This window comes from Elaeis guineensis, chromosome 13, assembly GCF_000442705.2.
Source record: "Elaeis guineensis isolate ETL-2024a chromosome 13, EG11, whole genome shotgun sequence".
NCBI classification, from domain to species: Eukaryota; Viridiplantae; Streptophyta; class Magnoliopsida; order Arecales; family Arecaceae; genus Elaeis; species Elaeis guineensis.
Window position 1 is genome coordinate 56217709 of NC_026005.2, and position 18071 is coordinate 56235779.

Here is an 18071-nt window from a genome sequence, read left to right on the forward strand (position 1 = left end):
CTTATCATAGTATCTAGTATTACTAGGACACTTTCACTTACTTTTATAATGTTTTGACATGCTTTTGGTAATTGGACACCAAGTGATACTACTTGGCACATCAGATATGTGATTAAGCTATTTTTCATGTCATATCAAAGAACACTTTTGTCCTAGGTATGTCACTATAAAATTTCTCAAGTATTTCGAATATTAAAGAACATTAGCCTAAAGGGTCCATATATTACTATTCAAGTATATTAAATAAAATTATAGAAACATCCACTCAACTTTAATATGATTTTACTTACATTCCTTATAATTTAAAATGTGTAAAATAGATCATTCTATTTAATGAAATATTTCAATGTTGATCCTATAATCCATCTATCTCCATTAATGAAAAGATGTTCAATGACCTTGATATGATGACATAGTTTTATAAAATGACAATAGTACCATTACTATCAGTTGTTAGTGGGTTGTTAGTCATAGCGCCAAAAATCTCAAAGCACATGCCTCATGTGATCCAACATTTTGGATATAGATTATCCTAAATCAAAAATGGAGGATAAGGTACCTAAATCAAACCAGGTGGAGAAGAAGAAATCCTAAATGAAGTTGGGTGGAAAAGAAGACACTTCTACATCAAGTTGCGGGTGGAGAAGAAGAAATCCAGAGAGGAAAGGGAGGATTGTAGAGGGAGAAGGAGACCATGGAGGCTTCCTAATAAGTTCTTTCGGTTACTCCTCCTGAAGTGTTAATTTTTACCATTGTGGAACCAAATCATCTTTGATGACCTCATGGACTAGTAGGAATCCTAATCGATATTTCTTTGGATATGGGATGTATGAGGTATGTTGCAGGTTTCCTCATTTTTAATTTATTATTCGATTTTTTGCTTTAATCTCTCACCTCAAATTATTTTTCCAAGCAAATGGGGGTTATGGTTACTTTCTTTGATAAAATCCACCTTCAAATGCAAGGGATAATGATGTTATTAATAGGCTATTGCAATGAATAGGAAGCTTGATGACAAAATTTGAAGCTACAAAAGAAGGACCAAATGGACTGCTTACTATATGCTAGTATGCTGGATTTTTGTGGCTTCTTATATAATCAGGTCTAAGTTTTAAATATACTAAGTTGAATGTTTGAGATTTGTCTCAAAAGTGGATGGTTTGTTTTGGGAACATTAAGAGGTTAATTTGTAATGTTTAATGATGTATGTAATGAGAAACCTTTCTCTAATTTACCAGCATATATGCTCATTGGAATTATTATGTTGTTCATGCTACTGATGCATTTGGGTCTAAAGTAAGTTTTGGAGGCATAGTATATGTACAAACATGTAATGCATTTTCTTAAATAAGAATACTAATTCATATGGATGAGGAATGCATTTTCTGAAGTAAGAACTAGTGGCATATTAAAAGACAACCAATATGGAGTTCATTTTCTGAAGTGAAAATACCATAAAGTAATGATATGAACTAATTTATGAAGTTCTGATGATACCTCTAATCTATTTTAAATATTGCAATCTTATCCCCTTAAAATTAGAAAGTTATGATGACCTCTTCTAAACTTTCTCTGTGTTCCACTTATACCTCCTCTACTTTTAACTAGTTGCACATACACCTCTTGGTTTAAAAAAAAAAAAGCTAAATAAAGATATATTAGTAGATGTATTTTGGGTGGGGTACCTGTAACCTACATAGAACCTATATATCATCCAATCATATTTGCTCTTCCAATTTCACAACCAACTCATCAAAAAATAACAAATCAAAATGAAATTTAAAAATTTCTCAATATATTATCATGTAATATCCAAAAATAGAAGTATCCTATATCATAATTGATGACAATAAACCATCCAGTATCACACTGTAACAGAATGTATGTATCACAATATATCATAATATATTAGAACATATCACAATGTTTCTCAATGCTTGATACTGTATCATAATCTATCAAACCTTTTGATAAATATAAGGTAATGCAATGTATCATAGGATATTATATAATAAAAGAAGGTATCACAATTAAATGTATATTGTATAAACACCAAAGCTATCACCCTAAAAGCTTGACACATCCAAACTGATATCCCAAATACATCATATCAAAAGTATAGTTGCTACTGCTGAGATGTGCTTCTGTATGGCTGGATGCAATGTGAGGCTAATAGCAATGCTTTCTTCTATGAGGCTAGATGCAAGTTGTTAATGGAGTCAAGCTATTGTGATGCTGCGAGCTGTAAGTCATGGCTATGTTGTAGGGAGAGAGGCTGTTGGCTGATAGGAGGGTGGCTGGGAGGCAGCTGGCTAGAAGGAGGGAGGCTGAGGTGAGACAAGGTCTAAGGTTGTTATCTTTTTTCTTGTCTGATTCCTTTGAGCCTGAAAAATGGTTCTCAAATATAAGTAAATATCAATTAAGTACATTATTGAATGTAAATGAGGCCATAATATTTGAGATCTTTCTCTCTTTTTCTCCTAATTTGGCTCTTGATTTGACTGAATGCAATATTTTGTTCTTTCTTCTTTGCCTTCTCCTTCCTAGATCCCTTGTAAGTCCTAGAGTTATAGCTGCATTGTTGGTAATTCCCACGTCTTAAGGATGTACCCCTTCTTTTGATTTTGTCAGAATCCTTTGGCTCATCCTCTTCTTTCTCTTTTGCCTTTTTGGATCTACTTGGATGAACCATTAAGGGAGGGGGAACACAATGAGGTACTTTATCCTTGGTCAAGATTTCATACTTGGAACCAGCTCAATGATCTACTTATAGGACTTACAAAATCTATTTTTAGCATACCATGTACTAATAAAGTATTCTGTATCCTTTTTAACAAACATAATAGCTGCCATAGCATGGCAATATGGGACGCCAATAAATCCTGGACTCTCCCCCAAGTCTCCAACAAGTTTATCATTGCGATGCTCAACTTCAAATCTGTGGCCTCCTCCCTATATGCAGTGGCTGTTTGTAATCTCTTTTAAATTTTAGGACAAAGAGAGACTGTAATTTTATCGAAACCTTCTCTTTTAGCTTGGAAACACTACATCAAAAGCCTCCTAATAGTTTCCAATAAGGTGATACTAGGCTTGTCTTGTGCATCTATAATGTACTTCTTGAAGGACTTGCATATATTGTTCAAGAATACACTTAACTTGCTTCTTAGGGCCAAAGATATGTCTTGACCACAACTCAGATGGGTGCTGTATGGGCCACTGCCATGCTATCTCATCAATGTGTCGCATCTCCTCCGTGACAACCTCAAAGTCATAAAGTGCGATCGTCCTAGCACACTTCTAAAGGACATCTCTATACTTCTTGTCCTTAAACCCAGTGCTTTTAAAATTAGCATGTAAGTGTTGCATACAAAATCTATGGTCCACATTAAGAATAATTATCTGAAAGATCTCAACAAGATCTTATACAAATATTGAACAAGTGAACAAGTTATGAATAATTTAAGTACTTAAAAGTAATGAACAATATATGTATTGAACAATACAAACTTTGTTTATCTGACTTAGAGGTCCAATTATACTCTTCTAAGGGCATAATCTCTTTTAATAAGCATGTCAAAAATCAGCTCCAATTGTATTTTGCCTCTGCCTCAAATATGGCCCATGCGATGGGAACATATTATCATTACCATCCTTCTCTATTGCAGCTAGGAGCTGTCCTCTAAATAAGCCCTTCCAGTGACATCTATCTAGCCCAATGATAGGTTTGTAGCTTTTGACAAAGGCATACTCGCATGCTATAAGATAACAGAAAACCTCCTAAAGTTATGTTGATTAGTCTCACTAGGCCTGCTGACATCCATCAACATTATGCTCCCAAGATTAGTTTACCTGATGATGTGGCAATACTCCTATAGATGGGCATCCTATTCTCTATAGCTCTCTTGAATAATCTTCAGTGTGCTAGTCTTGGATCTATAACACTTATATCTCAAAATAGAAACTTTCACATCTCTCCTTGTTTGCTCTCTAAAATCCTTGACACTCCATTTTGCATCGAATCTAATCTCTTCAAGGTATTTCTCTGCTAGAAATCTGGATGTGATATTATGATTTTCAAATGGCTTTCTACAACTATGTCTCGATTAAAAAGTTTTTATTTGATAAGTATTCTCCCTCTATACTGATGAACCATGAATCCTCCACCTATAGCCATGCTTGTATATAGCAATAATCCAACTCGTCTCTTTTTTTTTGTATGCAAAATCAAAATTCTCATATATACTATAAAGCTGCAACAACTTTCTAAACTATGCAGCATTGTTAAACCTCATTCCAACCAAAAGTGTGATAGTTTTTTTAATATTTATGAGTTTATTGAGTTTAGAATAATTAAAAAACAAATCCTAGCATCTGAATCACTGTCACTACCCAAGCTATGGAGATAAGAGCTACTACTACTACTACACTCTGATTCTCTACCACTAGATTGCTCTTCTTAAAAAAAAAATCAACACTTTTGTGGAGAGAAGAATGTCATGTCTAAGATCTCAACTCTTTGTTGATAACATCTCTATTTACATACTCATCAAATAGATCATCATTGTTATTGTCGGATTTACTTAGTTGATTAAGTGATGCATCAATACTACTGCCACTACCAAGTGTAGGCTACGAAATGGCAGTCATAATCCCTTTCAGTTTCTCCTCAACTTTAGACCTTCCAAATGTAGGTGATCTTCTTCCACCGACTATTTTTACCACCACTCTTTTGATTCTGATCTTGCATGTAGCTACTTTCTTGATAGTATGCATCTCTATAATAGCGACTTTGACATCTATCACTACAAGAAAATTGACTATTAGTGATGGCTAAATGCTATCACTAATAACAAAAATATCGTCGCTAATAGTATTAGTGACACAAGCCATCGCTAAAATACCATTGGCAAAAAGCATGATACTAAAACTGTATATTAGCGAAGGCAAAAATACTGTCATCAATAACTGGTACTAACAATGGTGGTTAGCGATGGCATTCCATTGCTTATAATATTTTCAAGATTTTAAATTAAAAAGTTTAAAAAATAATTAGCGACATCTTCTCCATCTCTAATAAGCTAATACTTTTTAGCGGTGGAATTGCCATCACAACAGCCATCGCTAATAATATTTTTTTAAAAAAATAATTTTTAGTAATTATATATATTAAAATATGTTATAATTTAATTAATAAATATTATATTTACTAAAGCTTGTTATACTTAAATTAACAAGCAACATATATTTACGAATATTATAACAACTGACAATTAACTATCACCATCATAAATAGAAAACTAATATTATATATTATATCAAAATTAACTTATACAAATAACACTTCTCAAATATTAAATACATTACATCAAAGCTAAAGAAAATCAATGGAGATCCTCCTCCTCCTGCTCCTGTGCATCCTCTATAGCAACAGGTGGATGAGAGTCGGATATCTCAACATCCTATAATGTAAAATATTATTAATAATTTTAAAATTAAATTAATTAAAACTATAAAATTAATATAATTGATGCACCTTAGTCTAAATCTTTATAGAGAGATATATTTATATATATGATATAATTCTCAAATAGATTATTCCTACATATTTCATTCGATGATACGAAGCTATAGACACCCCCAGTCAGTACTCCATCAGATCATTAAGTTAAATTTTGACCTCTTGGATACTCTCTCCCTCCTGCTTGAAGCCTAAACCAACATGGAAAGATATATTTTGATATACTCCTCCAATTCTCTAACGGATTGTTCCTACATATTTCATTCGATGATATAGAGCTATAGATATCTCCAGTCCATCTATTAGATGATTAGATTGAATTTTGACCCCCTAGGTATCCCTTCATTCGGTCTCAAGTCTAAACCAGCATGGAGGGATATATTTTAATATACTCCTTCGATTCTTGAATAGATTATTTCTATACGTCCCATTCGATGATACAAACATATCTATGCTCCATCAATTAATTTTTGATCCTTATATCTCCTTCCTCTCACTCAAACTTAACTATATGAAGCTTCTAAATATAAAAATTTAAAATAAATAAAAAAATTTATTAATACTGCTTAACTTATCTGCTGTGATGGCTGTGACAATGAGTTCAACTGATCATGAAGATGTGGATCCTAGAAAATCTCAACAACTGTGTCACAAATGACATCCCGAAAGCTCTAAGGTCGCTAGTTAAAAAGCCTCTGCACGACCTCAACATGTGCATCACCCCATGTGTGGGTTATCAAGGCCTGAGAGGAGGACGTCGAAGACCAACGATCTGCTAGAGAGTCGAAGCTATGCCTAAACCCTATGACCCATCACCCCTCTGATGGTCCTAAGCCATCCTTCGAGGTCAAGAAGGGGCTGAGAGGATGGGTCCTCACCATGCCGTGCTACGACGTACTTCACGTAATCCGCCTACATAATTTAGAAATTCATTAGTGCTATTATACATATTAGTATATATAAAAACTTAATAAATAATCTTTTAAGTTATCATGATCCATCTGAATCTAAAATTTAAGTAATCACTGATCCTTCTAGACTGGTGTGTAGCCTACCACAACTGCAGCTGGCAGGGTACATGACCCACTTGTTGTATCTATAATAAATAATAAAATTAAGTTAATAAAAATAAATATATGATCAACTAAATATGAGATTAATATAAGTATAAAATTTTTATCAATCTATCTGCTATGACATGTGCCAACGGAGCCTCCAGTGTGCTTGATCGGATCTTGCTGGATGGTCTAATTCTGCTAGGCCTTTTGCCATCTACCGAAGTACTCCTCACTACTCCATTAGTCATAAAGGGCCTTCCATATGCTCCCCCACATCTAATGATCCATGAAAGACTTCTAGTTCGATGGTGACTCGAAACTGGAGAACTCAATGGCAGACTGCCTGAGGTGGTACAACCTATTCCGATCGACGTGTAGCGACCTCCTCGAAGGTCCGACGATCGGCATCCTCATCTTGAGGAGTCTCGAATCGATAGTATAACTACATATAAAAGATGGTATGTATCAATAAATAGAATATAAAAGTATCATAAATTTAAAAATTAAATATTTTTGACTAATCAGAAATATCTCCCACGCAGCATCACCCGATGGCCAACTGGAGAACTTGTTCACCAACTCCAACATCAATCATCGAATGATCCTGGTAACCACACGAGACACCCCAAGCTCCTTAAATATCCTATAAAATTAATTTTGAATAATAAATATTGATTTTAAAATGGTTTAAATTTTTTAAACATATTCCTCAAAGATCTAGTACTTACGTGCAACTCTGAATATACACTAGCTCTCTATCCTCCGATCGAGTTGGAGGTGCCGTGAGCTGGGTGGGTCTTCTACCACAGTGCTGAGGCTCAGAGCTGGCCACTGCTCTATGTGACTGTGGAGTCAATGATGACCCCACATCGTTTGAACCTAAGAGTAGCAAAAGATTATAAAGAATATTATATTATATAATAAAAATAAAATAATCTAATGAAGAATTTTTATAGTATTAGATTTTACTCCATGGTGTGGGTGCCATAGAACCATATTAGCTGGCCACATGAGAGCTCTCTCCTCTGAAGTTCTATCCTTTAGAGCTCTCTCCTCAACAGCACGGCTCCATCCTCTAGGAGTAGTCATCCTGTAATCTCTAAAAATAAAAATAAATAGATTCATAAATTAATTATATAAATATGACAAGTAATATAATAATTGAAATGATGCAAGGCAAGTATGAAAAATAAATAAAACAAGCATATCACAAAGACAAAAATGGCTCCATCTGTCCTGGGGTCGACTCCAATTATTTAGGAGTCGACTCCATCTACTCTGGGGTCGACTCTTGCTACTCGCCAATCTTCTCTAGCATGCTAGAGTTGACTTTTTTTTCATTGGGGGTTGACTCCTTCCTGAGGTTGACTACTCATCTTCCTCTTCAGATGTTTGGTACCTTTCAGATTTTTTTTTTCGATTCCTCCTCTTCCTCTTCTTCCACTTCTTCCTTTTTTTCACCTTTTTGGATAGGATTGCCTTTTAAAACAAACTCAGTATGATCTACCTCCTCATGTTGGCCATCATGCAGGATAATTTTTGGAGCATCCAACTCTGCATCTATTAAAGGCTGATGAACTCTTACTGTTTCATCCTCTGAAAAGTATTTTGATAATTAAGGCTCTTCTTCTTTGAGCTCGTAATGAATGGCTCGAAACTTAATTTTACATATAGCCCATCAGTCTTTCCTTCCTCTCTCTCTTGATTGAAATAGAGTATAATATATTTGAATAGCTTGTTGAGCTAGCATAAAAGGGTCATTGACATATGCTTTTGATCTATTATTGATTTCAATAAGCCTATATCATGGATCAACCTTCATACAATTGATGTTATCAAACCATCGACACTTAAATAGAATGACACTATTATCTCCAAGGTAGGTCAACTTGATCACTTCAAGGATTTCATAGCAGTCACTCTCCATCTCTACCCAACAGCTATCCCTTATACACATACCACTATTCATTATACTCTTATGATATCCATATTGCTGGATGTGAAATTTAAAATCATTTACATTTCAGCCATTATAATATGTCAGGTATATGTTGGTCTGTTAGTTAATGGTCTTAGCTTCTTAGATATGGATTCAACCCTTGCATGATCTGCATATTATAAAAAAAATAAATTAGAGAAAATTAAAATAAATGAAATGACAATAGTCACTTACCAAATTGTGGAACCAATTTGCAAAATTTTGTGAGTGCTGAGTGAAAATTGATTCCTCACTTATCCTTCGATTGTCCCATCTCAGCATCTTATCATATTGCCTATATATGTATAATATAAGTACAGGATAATAAGTGATTGAAGAGTTGAGATGATGAAAGATACTTAATAAATGGGTCGATCTCCTCATAGTTTAGCAAAACATATATCTTTACCTATCAAATTTCAGTATTAGTTAATACCCGATGAGTCTCGTACCCAAATTCATGAGTGGGATAGGCAAATATTGAGATCTCTGCATCTGATCTCTCAGTACCACTATCATTATTTTGATCCACTTGAGTCAGCTTTATCTACACACTAGGGTTAAAGTAATATCGACTAAAATTAAAAATTTCTTCAATTATATAAGCCTCTATAATAGAATCTTTGACTCTGACCTTATTTTTTACTTTCTTCTTGAGACTGTGCATGCATCTTTCAAATGGATACATCCACCTATATTGCACTGGTCCCCCAACCCTAGCATCATATGCCATAAGAATCACGAGGTGCTCCATGGAGTTGAAGAAACTAGGAGGGAATATCTTCTCTAACTTGCATATAGTCTCCACACTGCTAGTCTCAAGATTGAAGATGTGATCGATAGATAGTTCGGTAGTATAAATATCTCTAAAGAAAAAATTAAGCTTGATCAAAGAACTCCATATGAGGTTGGAAAAGAGATCACGCCATGCCAATGGGTGTAATCATTGCATGAAGACATGGCAGTCATGGCTTTTTAGCACATAGATATTTCAATCTTTGATATTGATGCACCGAACTAGATTATTTGCATAACCATCTAGAAATTTATGATTTTTACACCATTCATATACATCCTTCAATTGCTCCCTCATTAAGACGTAAGATAATTTTGGCTTCAAAACTTTCTTCGAAGATACCTCAACCAGCTTTAATAGAAGATGCTTGCATATGTTATTCATATCTGCTTGGGCCTTGGGGTTGTCCTTCATCTTATTCTTGACATCCATAATAGTATAGAAAATATTATCAAATATATTCTTCTCAATATGTATGACGTCAAGGTTATGATGAATCAAATTGGTGGACCAGTATGGTAATTCTCAAAAGATGCTGTGCTTTACCCTGTATGAGTTCTACCATACCCTCGAGCTTTTTACTTATCAAATAGTATGCCAAATTGGACTTCGTCCAATTGGGATACCCTTTGAAACACTTTCATACCATTAAGTCATGGGGGTGCCTTATCCTTCTCTATTTTATTTCTCTTGAAACTATCTTGTTGCTTTCGAAAAGGATGATGCTCGATGAGAAATTGATGATGACAATCGAACTAGCAGGGCTTACGATCATGCTTAAGTTGAAATACTTTTGTATTCTCCATGCAATAGGGACATGCTAGCTTCCCATGAGTGCTCCATCCTGACAGTATCCTATAAGCAGAAAAATTGGTAATAGTCCACATTAATGCAATCTTTATTACAAAATTTTGCTTCTTCGATAGATCAAAAGTATGCATAACATCGGACTATAAGAATTTCAACTCATCAACAAGATGTCTTAAATATACATCAATATTTCTACTAGGGTGTCGTGGTCTAGGAATGACTAATGTAAAAAAAATATTATGTTCTTTCATGCACATCCCAGGCAACGATTGTATGGAGTAATGAAGACTAGCTAACATGAATAAGGAGCCACTACATGACTGAACGGTATAAATCTATTAGTAGATAGACCCAGTCTACATTGCATGATTCTTGAGCAAATAAAGGATGGCAAGCATCAAGTTTTTTCATGCCTCACTGTCTGATGGATGAGTTATCATATCGGAGTGTTTGTGAATTTCTTCTTTGTACCATCGTATCTGTCCGATAGTACTCTTAGACAAGTAGAGCTTTCGAAGCCTAAGAGTGAGAAAAAAGTATCGAAGAATCTTATATGATATATCCTTTTGATTCCTACCCTCTTGTCTTGGCTTAAATCGACTTTCACAGCATACGTCATATGAGCTTTTCAGTTGATCCTCCTTATACAAAAGCATACAATCATCTCGACATACATTTATCTTTTCGTATCCCATGCCTAACCCTTTAACCATTTTCTTTGAAGTATAGAAACTCCCAACAAGCTTCTCATCCTTCGATAGTATTTTTTTTATGATTGCCATGATCCTATCATAATAGTTGACCATTATATTAAACTCGATCTTCAAATTCAACAACTCTGATACAGTCGATAATATAGTGTATGTTTTACATCCCAACAACAGTGTTTCATTGGCAATAGAAATCACTACTGTCAATTTCTGGATCATCCTCCATATCCTAGTTAAATTCAAGATTAGCAACATCCATAACCATGTCTACCATTCTATCTGTGTCCCTATCCTACTCATTTCTAACCCTTGCAATTATCCCCTATATCTCTCCATGCAGGTATTAATGCTTGTAGTTGGATATAAATCTACTCCTATATAAATAGACAACCACTGTATCCCTATTAAGCATTTCTTTATTGCCACAACTCTTACAAGGGCAACGAGTATATCTTTGATGTAGGAGTACCACATTCCTAAAAGCAAAATCATAGAAGTACTCTACACCCTCCTTATATTCAGTAAAAATCATTCCGTGGACTACTTGATGGTCCATCCAACTATGATCCATGACACACTACCTAAAGATTCTGCATATATGAATATAAAATAATTGCTAAATAATTATTTTATTATTTTGAATGGCTAATACAATAATTATATCCTACCATCAATTAATAGGTATAGAAGGTCCTATCCCATTCAAAAATTATATTAATTTTATAGATCAAGTATAATAATCAAACGATATGTAATAGAGATCGAAAGAAATTTCAACAATATCTCTCCTTAGTTCTCCCCCACATGGCATAAGATATGTGAGGACAACCAAAGAGAAATGCTATCCAAAATTTTTTTTGAACCCTCAGCATACCGTTTGATTACTGTAATGATCTATAGAATTAATTATATTTTTTAAATTATCTATATTAGACAATCAATTGATCAATGTACATAATTCTCCAATCTATACAAAAATATATACATATACAGATGCTATAAAATATGTACATTAATCAAAAGATAGGCCTATGATTCTATGTAATATAATATTTTTAAAATTTTTAAATTAAGGGATTCCAAAGCATCGAGCAGTCTCTCCACCAAAGCATCGAGCGGTGGGTCCAAACGATGTCCGAGGAGATGCAGTCTCTCCACCAAAATTAGACATGGCGATTGGTGCAGTTGCCATAGGGGAAGAGGCCCATTGGCTGCAAATGGATCTATAGTCATAAGGAAGGGCCTTCAGAGCAGGGAGGTATCAGATTCAAGGCGAGGTTAGTGGCCAAGGGATACTCCCAAAAGGAAGGCATCGACTTCAGCGAGGTCTTCTCTCCCGTCGTCAGACATACTTCCATCAGAGTGTTGCTGAGCATTGTAGCAGCTCAGGATTTAGAGCTGGAGCAGATGGATGTCAAGACGGCGTTCCTCCATGGGCATTTGGAGGAGAGGATTTACATGGAGCAGCCATCCGATTTCAGGGATCCAGGATCAGAGGGAAAGGTTTGTTTGTTGCAGAAGTCGCTGTATGGGCTGAAGCAGTCGTCGAGGCAATGATACAAGCGGTTCGACTCCTATGTGCGCGGCATTGGACTTTTCAGGTGCGAGTTTGATCCCTATGTTTATGTTCAGTCTCTTGAGGATGGTTCTAGGGTGTTCCTACTCTTGTATGTGGATGACATGCTTATAGCATGCAAGAGTAGGAAGGTTGTGCAGGATCTGAAGGCATCCTTATCTCGGGAGTTTGAGATGAAGGATTTGGGCCCTGCAAGGAAGATCCTAGGCATGGAGATTTTCAGAGATCGAGCCTGGAGAGTACTGATCTATCTCAGGGGGGCTACATACAGAAGGTCTTAGAGAGGTTCGGGATAAAGGGAGCAAAGCTGGTGGAGCTGCCACTTGCCGGTCACTTCAGACTCTCGAAGACCATGGCACCACAGACTGAGGTGGAGGCTCAGGAGATGGAGACGGTCCCTTATGCTTCAGGAGTTAGGAGCTTGATGTATGCGATGGTCTGTTGTAGGCCAGACATCGCTCATGCAGTGAGTCAAGTTAGCAGGTTCATGGCGCAGCCTGGCAGGGAGCACTGGAGAGCTCTGAAGTGGATATTCAGATACCTGGCGGGTTCAGTTGGAGTTGGCATCTGCTACGAACAGTGAGGAGGTGCAGTGGGATACTTTGACATGTCCAGAGAGGCTCAGGGGCTAATTGACAGTTATGTAGATGCAGACTTCGGTGGAGATGTGGATACCCGGAGGTCTACGACAGGCTTCATCTTTAGCCTGTATGGAGGTCCTATTTCTTGGAGATCGAGTCTGCAGCCTATCACAGCCCTATCCACTACAGAGGTGGAATACATCAGGCTGACAGAAGCAGCTAAGGAGGCAATTTGACTGAAGGATTTGTTGACGGAGATGGGCCTTACTCAGGAGGCCATTAGAGTGCACTGTGACAGTCAGAGTGCAATTCTACTAGCACAGAACTCAGTCTATCATGCAAGGACAAAGCACATCGACATTCGATATCATTGGATCAGGGAGCTTGTGGAGGATGGCGAGGTGGAGTTGGTAAAGGTACACACCAAGGAGAACCCAGCTGATGCACTTATGAAGGTACTTCCACGGGACAGCTTTCAGAGATGTGTTGAGCTGATTCGGCTGATGGACAGAGTGGAGCTGGTTGAGGCCTTGGGACACCAAGGTGAAGATTGTTGTGATCCAGGTGGTGTGCCCAAGGCCCAGGGGACCAAAGCTAAGGCCTAGGTCTGTCATTCATGAGGGCTTCATGGAGGCTCTAGGGCTAGTTGGGCCCTAGGTTGAAAGGCTGTGGGCCTTTCGGGTTCTTGAGGTCTAGGTTATGTAGGCCTCAAGGGACCAACTCTTTATGGGCCAGGTCTGGGCCCAGGATAGGTGAGATTAGGTCGAGTCATGGGTGTACATGGGCTTGGGTTAACCTAATTTTCCATAGAGTTGGTCAAGGGAGTTTTGGGTTTGGGTCACTTGACCCTGTGTTTTTATATACATGCACTGTATAGGTTTGATTAAGCCAAGGAATACGAAAACCCTTTCTCCCAAATCTTTCTCTCTCTTCTCCCTCTCTCTTCAGCTATTCTCCATGCCCCAGGAGCAAGAAACCCTAGGGTTTCTTGCCGCCAGGTCCATAGAAGGCAGGAAAAGCAGGGGAGGCGCTAGGGTTTTGAGCCCCTCCCCCTTTGTGCCGCCAACCATATTGCCTCTCCCTCTCTTGCAGCCATTCAAACATCAGGTCCAGGACTTGAAATCTCTTGCTACAAGGTTGGTACAAGTTCCTCTCAGATCTGGAGTTGATCTGAGGTCGTTTGAGGTACGGGTGAGATCTCCATCAACAGATCTACAGGAAAGGCTGCAGCAGGATAGATCTGCAAGGTCTGGTTCTATCTACCTTCTTTCCTATCTAGAATGCCTCGATTCAAGATTTATGAATTGGAAGACCTTGGTCCAGTCCTGATCTGGTTGGGTACCAGATCTTGGATTTTTTAGAGGTGATCTTAGAGGTGTTCTTCATCTGGAACGAAAGGCTGACGAAGAAGATAGCAACCAGGCTGATTTCGTCAAGGGCCTTCGATCGAGTCCAGAAGTCTCCAGATTTGTTCGTTGCTGGTTCCACTGCATCCAATGTCCGTGGGAGGAGCCGAGATCATGCTCCAACATTTATTCCACACCAACCTATTGGATTTCACACTGAAAATTATATCAAGGTGTGTAAGAATGAAGGGACGCCAAGAGTTGGCATCCCATGGTGTCGCCCCTTATTTTCTATAAATAGGGGGCACTACACCAGATTTCTATAGGCTATTTTTAGCTATAGTTGGGTGTGGGAATAAGAGGATAATGTGAAAAAAAAAATCTGAAAAAAAGTAAGGAAAAAAAAAGAGAGAAAATGGAAAGGAAGGGAGAAGAAAATGGGAAAGTATGTGATGCTTGTCCAAAAATTAGATTGTTCAAGTGTTGAACATCTAATTTATTTTTATGTGGTGTGATACTTTGGGAAAAGGTTTATAGAGTAGTCTTAGTGGAGGTCATAAAGGCATACAAGCAATGGTGCATCTTGTTCTTGCAAAGGACAATCGGCAGCGCACTTACGAAGAAGGCTACAGCACCATGATGAGTTGGAAAGGACCCTGATCAATTCTGTGTGGATCACCGTTGGAGGGCTTCTGTTTTGGAGTCTCATAGAGGTTTCAAAATCATCTATTCATAGTCTTCATGGTGGTATATGACTTCTGGTCTTCTCCTCATTTACTTGATTTTGTGGTTTGATTGTAATCATCAAGGGGTTCCTAGGATTTTTGAGTTCTGGTGGTTGTGTTTAAATGTTAAACCTTATTTTCATTGTTGAATGCATGTTTAAAATTTTTGAAATCTATATTCCACTACATCATCAAAACTTAATAGTGGTATCAGAGCCACCCTTGATTGATTTAGTCGAATTTCATGTTATTCTTGTAATATGGATTAGATCCAATTCGAACTATGTCAATATCAGTTCTTCTGATCGATGTTTTATTATTGATTTAGATATATTTTTATTAATGATAAAGTATTATCATTCCATGATTGAACATTGGATATAAAATTTCATGGTTTATAGACTTGTATGACAAGTTTAATTTAGATCCTATGATCCATTTTTGATGAAATTAAAATTCAGTGCATGTGATGTGTAGGGGCCTTGGAATTCTGCATATAGATGTACATTGCCAAGGATTAAGATTTTTGCATTTGATACACTTACCTAAGATCCAAAAGTCGACCACCATGTTATTAGGTATTCACCATTATGGTTTGACTATCTTGGTTGTTGCCTAAGGTATGTGTGGGGTCGAAAAATTTTGATCATGAAAAGGATGCATCAGACATCGATTAGAGTTTTTACCGATGGATTGATTTTACTATAATTCATTGTTCTAATGTGATTAGAGTTTAATAATTATAGAATAAATCAAAATTATTGTTCTAATTTGATGAGAAGCTAAGTTTAATTTTGGTTAATCAAATTTTGTCATTTACCTAATTAGATTAGGGTTTGAGTTATGGGCGATCGAATCTAAGTTAACCTAATTGAATTAGATTTAACTTAAGAATTGGTCAACCTAACTCATTTGGATGATAAATGATTGATCTAATATTGAACTTTGGGTCAAGTGTTGAATCCAAATCGAAAATCCTAGATGGGTCCTATGCCCATAATTTTAACATCTTTATTGACATGTGTTTGAATGATATCACAATTGAAATAACATGAGTTATTTGTTATAATATTTTATAATTATTATAAAATATTATGTTGATTTGTTATAAACTATGGAATATCCATGTGATTGATATTTGCATGAATGCTTTTATATTGGCTGATTATAATAATGCATCTGCAAGAGTTGCAATTGGGACTGGGTGTTCCTGATGCATTATATCATCAGCTACCCACTCTTTTCTATATTCTCAATTGTTGATTGAGATTTTTACATAATAATATAAAATTATAGAAAAAAAATTATTTGAGAACAGATTGAAATTGTTTCATTCTATTTCAAAAAAAAGATCAAGCATTCATGGTTGTCTTCATGGTGATGAAGACTAGACTACCAAGCATTTGGAGAGTAGAGGCATATTAAGATTGACCATGAGATGGTTCAATCTATGATGCACCTACGATTAGACCCTTTGATCATCCTGTGGCTCGGATGATTTTTCAAAGTCCATAACTATTTGTTTTTCTTGATATGCTCAAATATGCTGATAATTGGTATTAGAGTTTACATAGCATATGATGCATGAATATGTTTAGGATATGCTTGAAACCTAAGTCCCTCAATTAAATTATATTAAGTCTTAATGGTGAAGTATTAAGAAGACTATCCATGCCTTCCTTCATGCTAAGTCACTGTTATGTCAAAAATCATAGTAAGCTTGTTGTGCTATCCCCAAGGTTTATTGTGGGAACTAACTTAATACTGTCTTGGTACATAATGAAGCTAATAATACTTAGCTCATACTAAATCAATAGAGTATGTCAAAAATTATAGTGAGTTTGTTGTGCTATCCACAAAGATAGTATTATTCAGGTATGACCATATAAGATTGAAGGGTATGACTTAACTAAAATACTATAGTTTATTATGCTATCCACAAGACTATAAGTATTTTAGAGACAAAAATTTTGTTGTGAGTTGCATGAGATACAATTAGTAAAGAGTTACTTACCCTTGAATTCATAGGAGCTTGTTGTGCTATCCATAAGGCTTTCTATGAGAAATTGGGATCTCAACCCCATTAAGAAACTTCATGATAAGATTTTTTGATTTCATACTTAAGGGCTATAAAATTTGTTAAAATAGTGAGAGACAATTAGATAAAAATCCTCATCTAACTTATGCATGTCATCATGAGTAGTCCTTTTTATATTCTTATATAAATATTTTCATCCTTACATTCACTACTTAGGATATTTTTAAAATTGATCGAATGTCATAGAATGGTTGAGGAATAGAAGGTGAAGAATATCATCACTATAGGTATCTAATATCATTATAGCATTGATGAGCAATAAAATTGTAAGAATTGCCTTACTAATATGAAGCAATAGCAGGATGCAAAAGTTGCATCTGCTAATGATTTGTATGTGATACAAACTAATTATCATTGAGTATTTCAACTTCAAAATTTTAGGTATGTGATACCTAATATAGGTTTCTTTTATGCAAAGTGTTTGCTGAATCTATAAAGCTGAAGTGAGGTGACTACTAGTCTTTTAACACTAATGGATAGTCCATTTATGTTGAGGCTGTAGAAACCTATGTAACCTTCTAGTAAGGTTTTAGAAACTAGTAGACCATTGTTATGAGCCTAAATTTATCAAAAATATTATTTCAAATATTTTTTGCTATTGTAGCATAGTTTTGAAATTAATGTTCAGAGTAAAAGTTACTCTACTTCTGGTAAATATTATGGCTATGAGTTTATTATAATGGTCTTATGTTTCTGTCACTCAATGATGTTCTTCATGTTGATGAGAACAAGAAATAAGTATGTGATGGTCACACATCTTAGGGCAAGGAAGGTATTAAGTCTTGAACATATGGATGTTCGAAAGCTAAAACTATCTCAACCCAGAGATGGACACTTCATATGTGATATGATGTGTTCACTAAAATACTTCACAA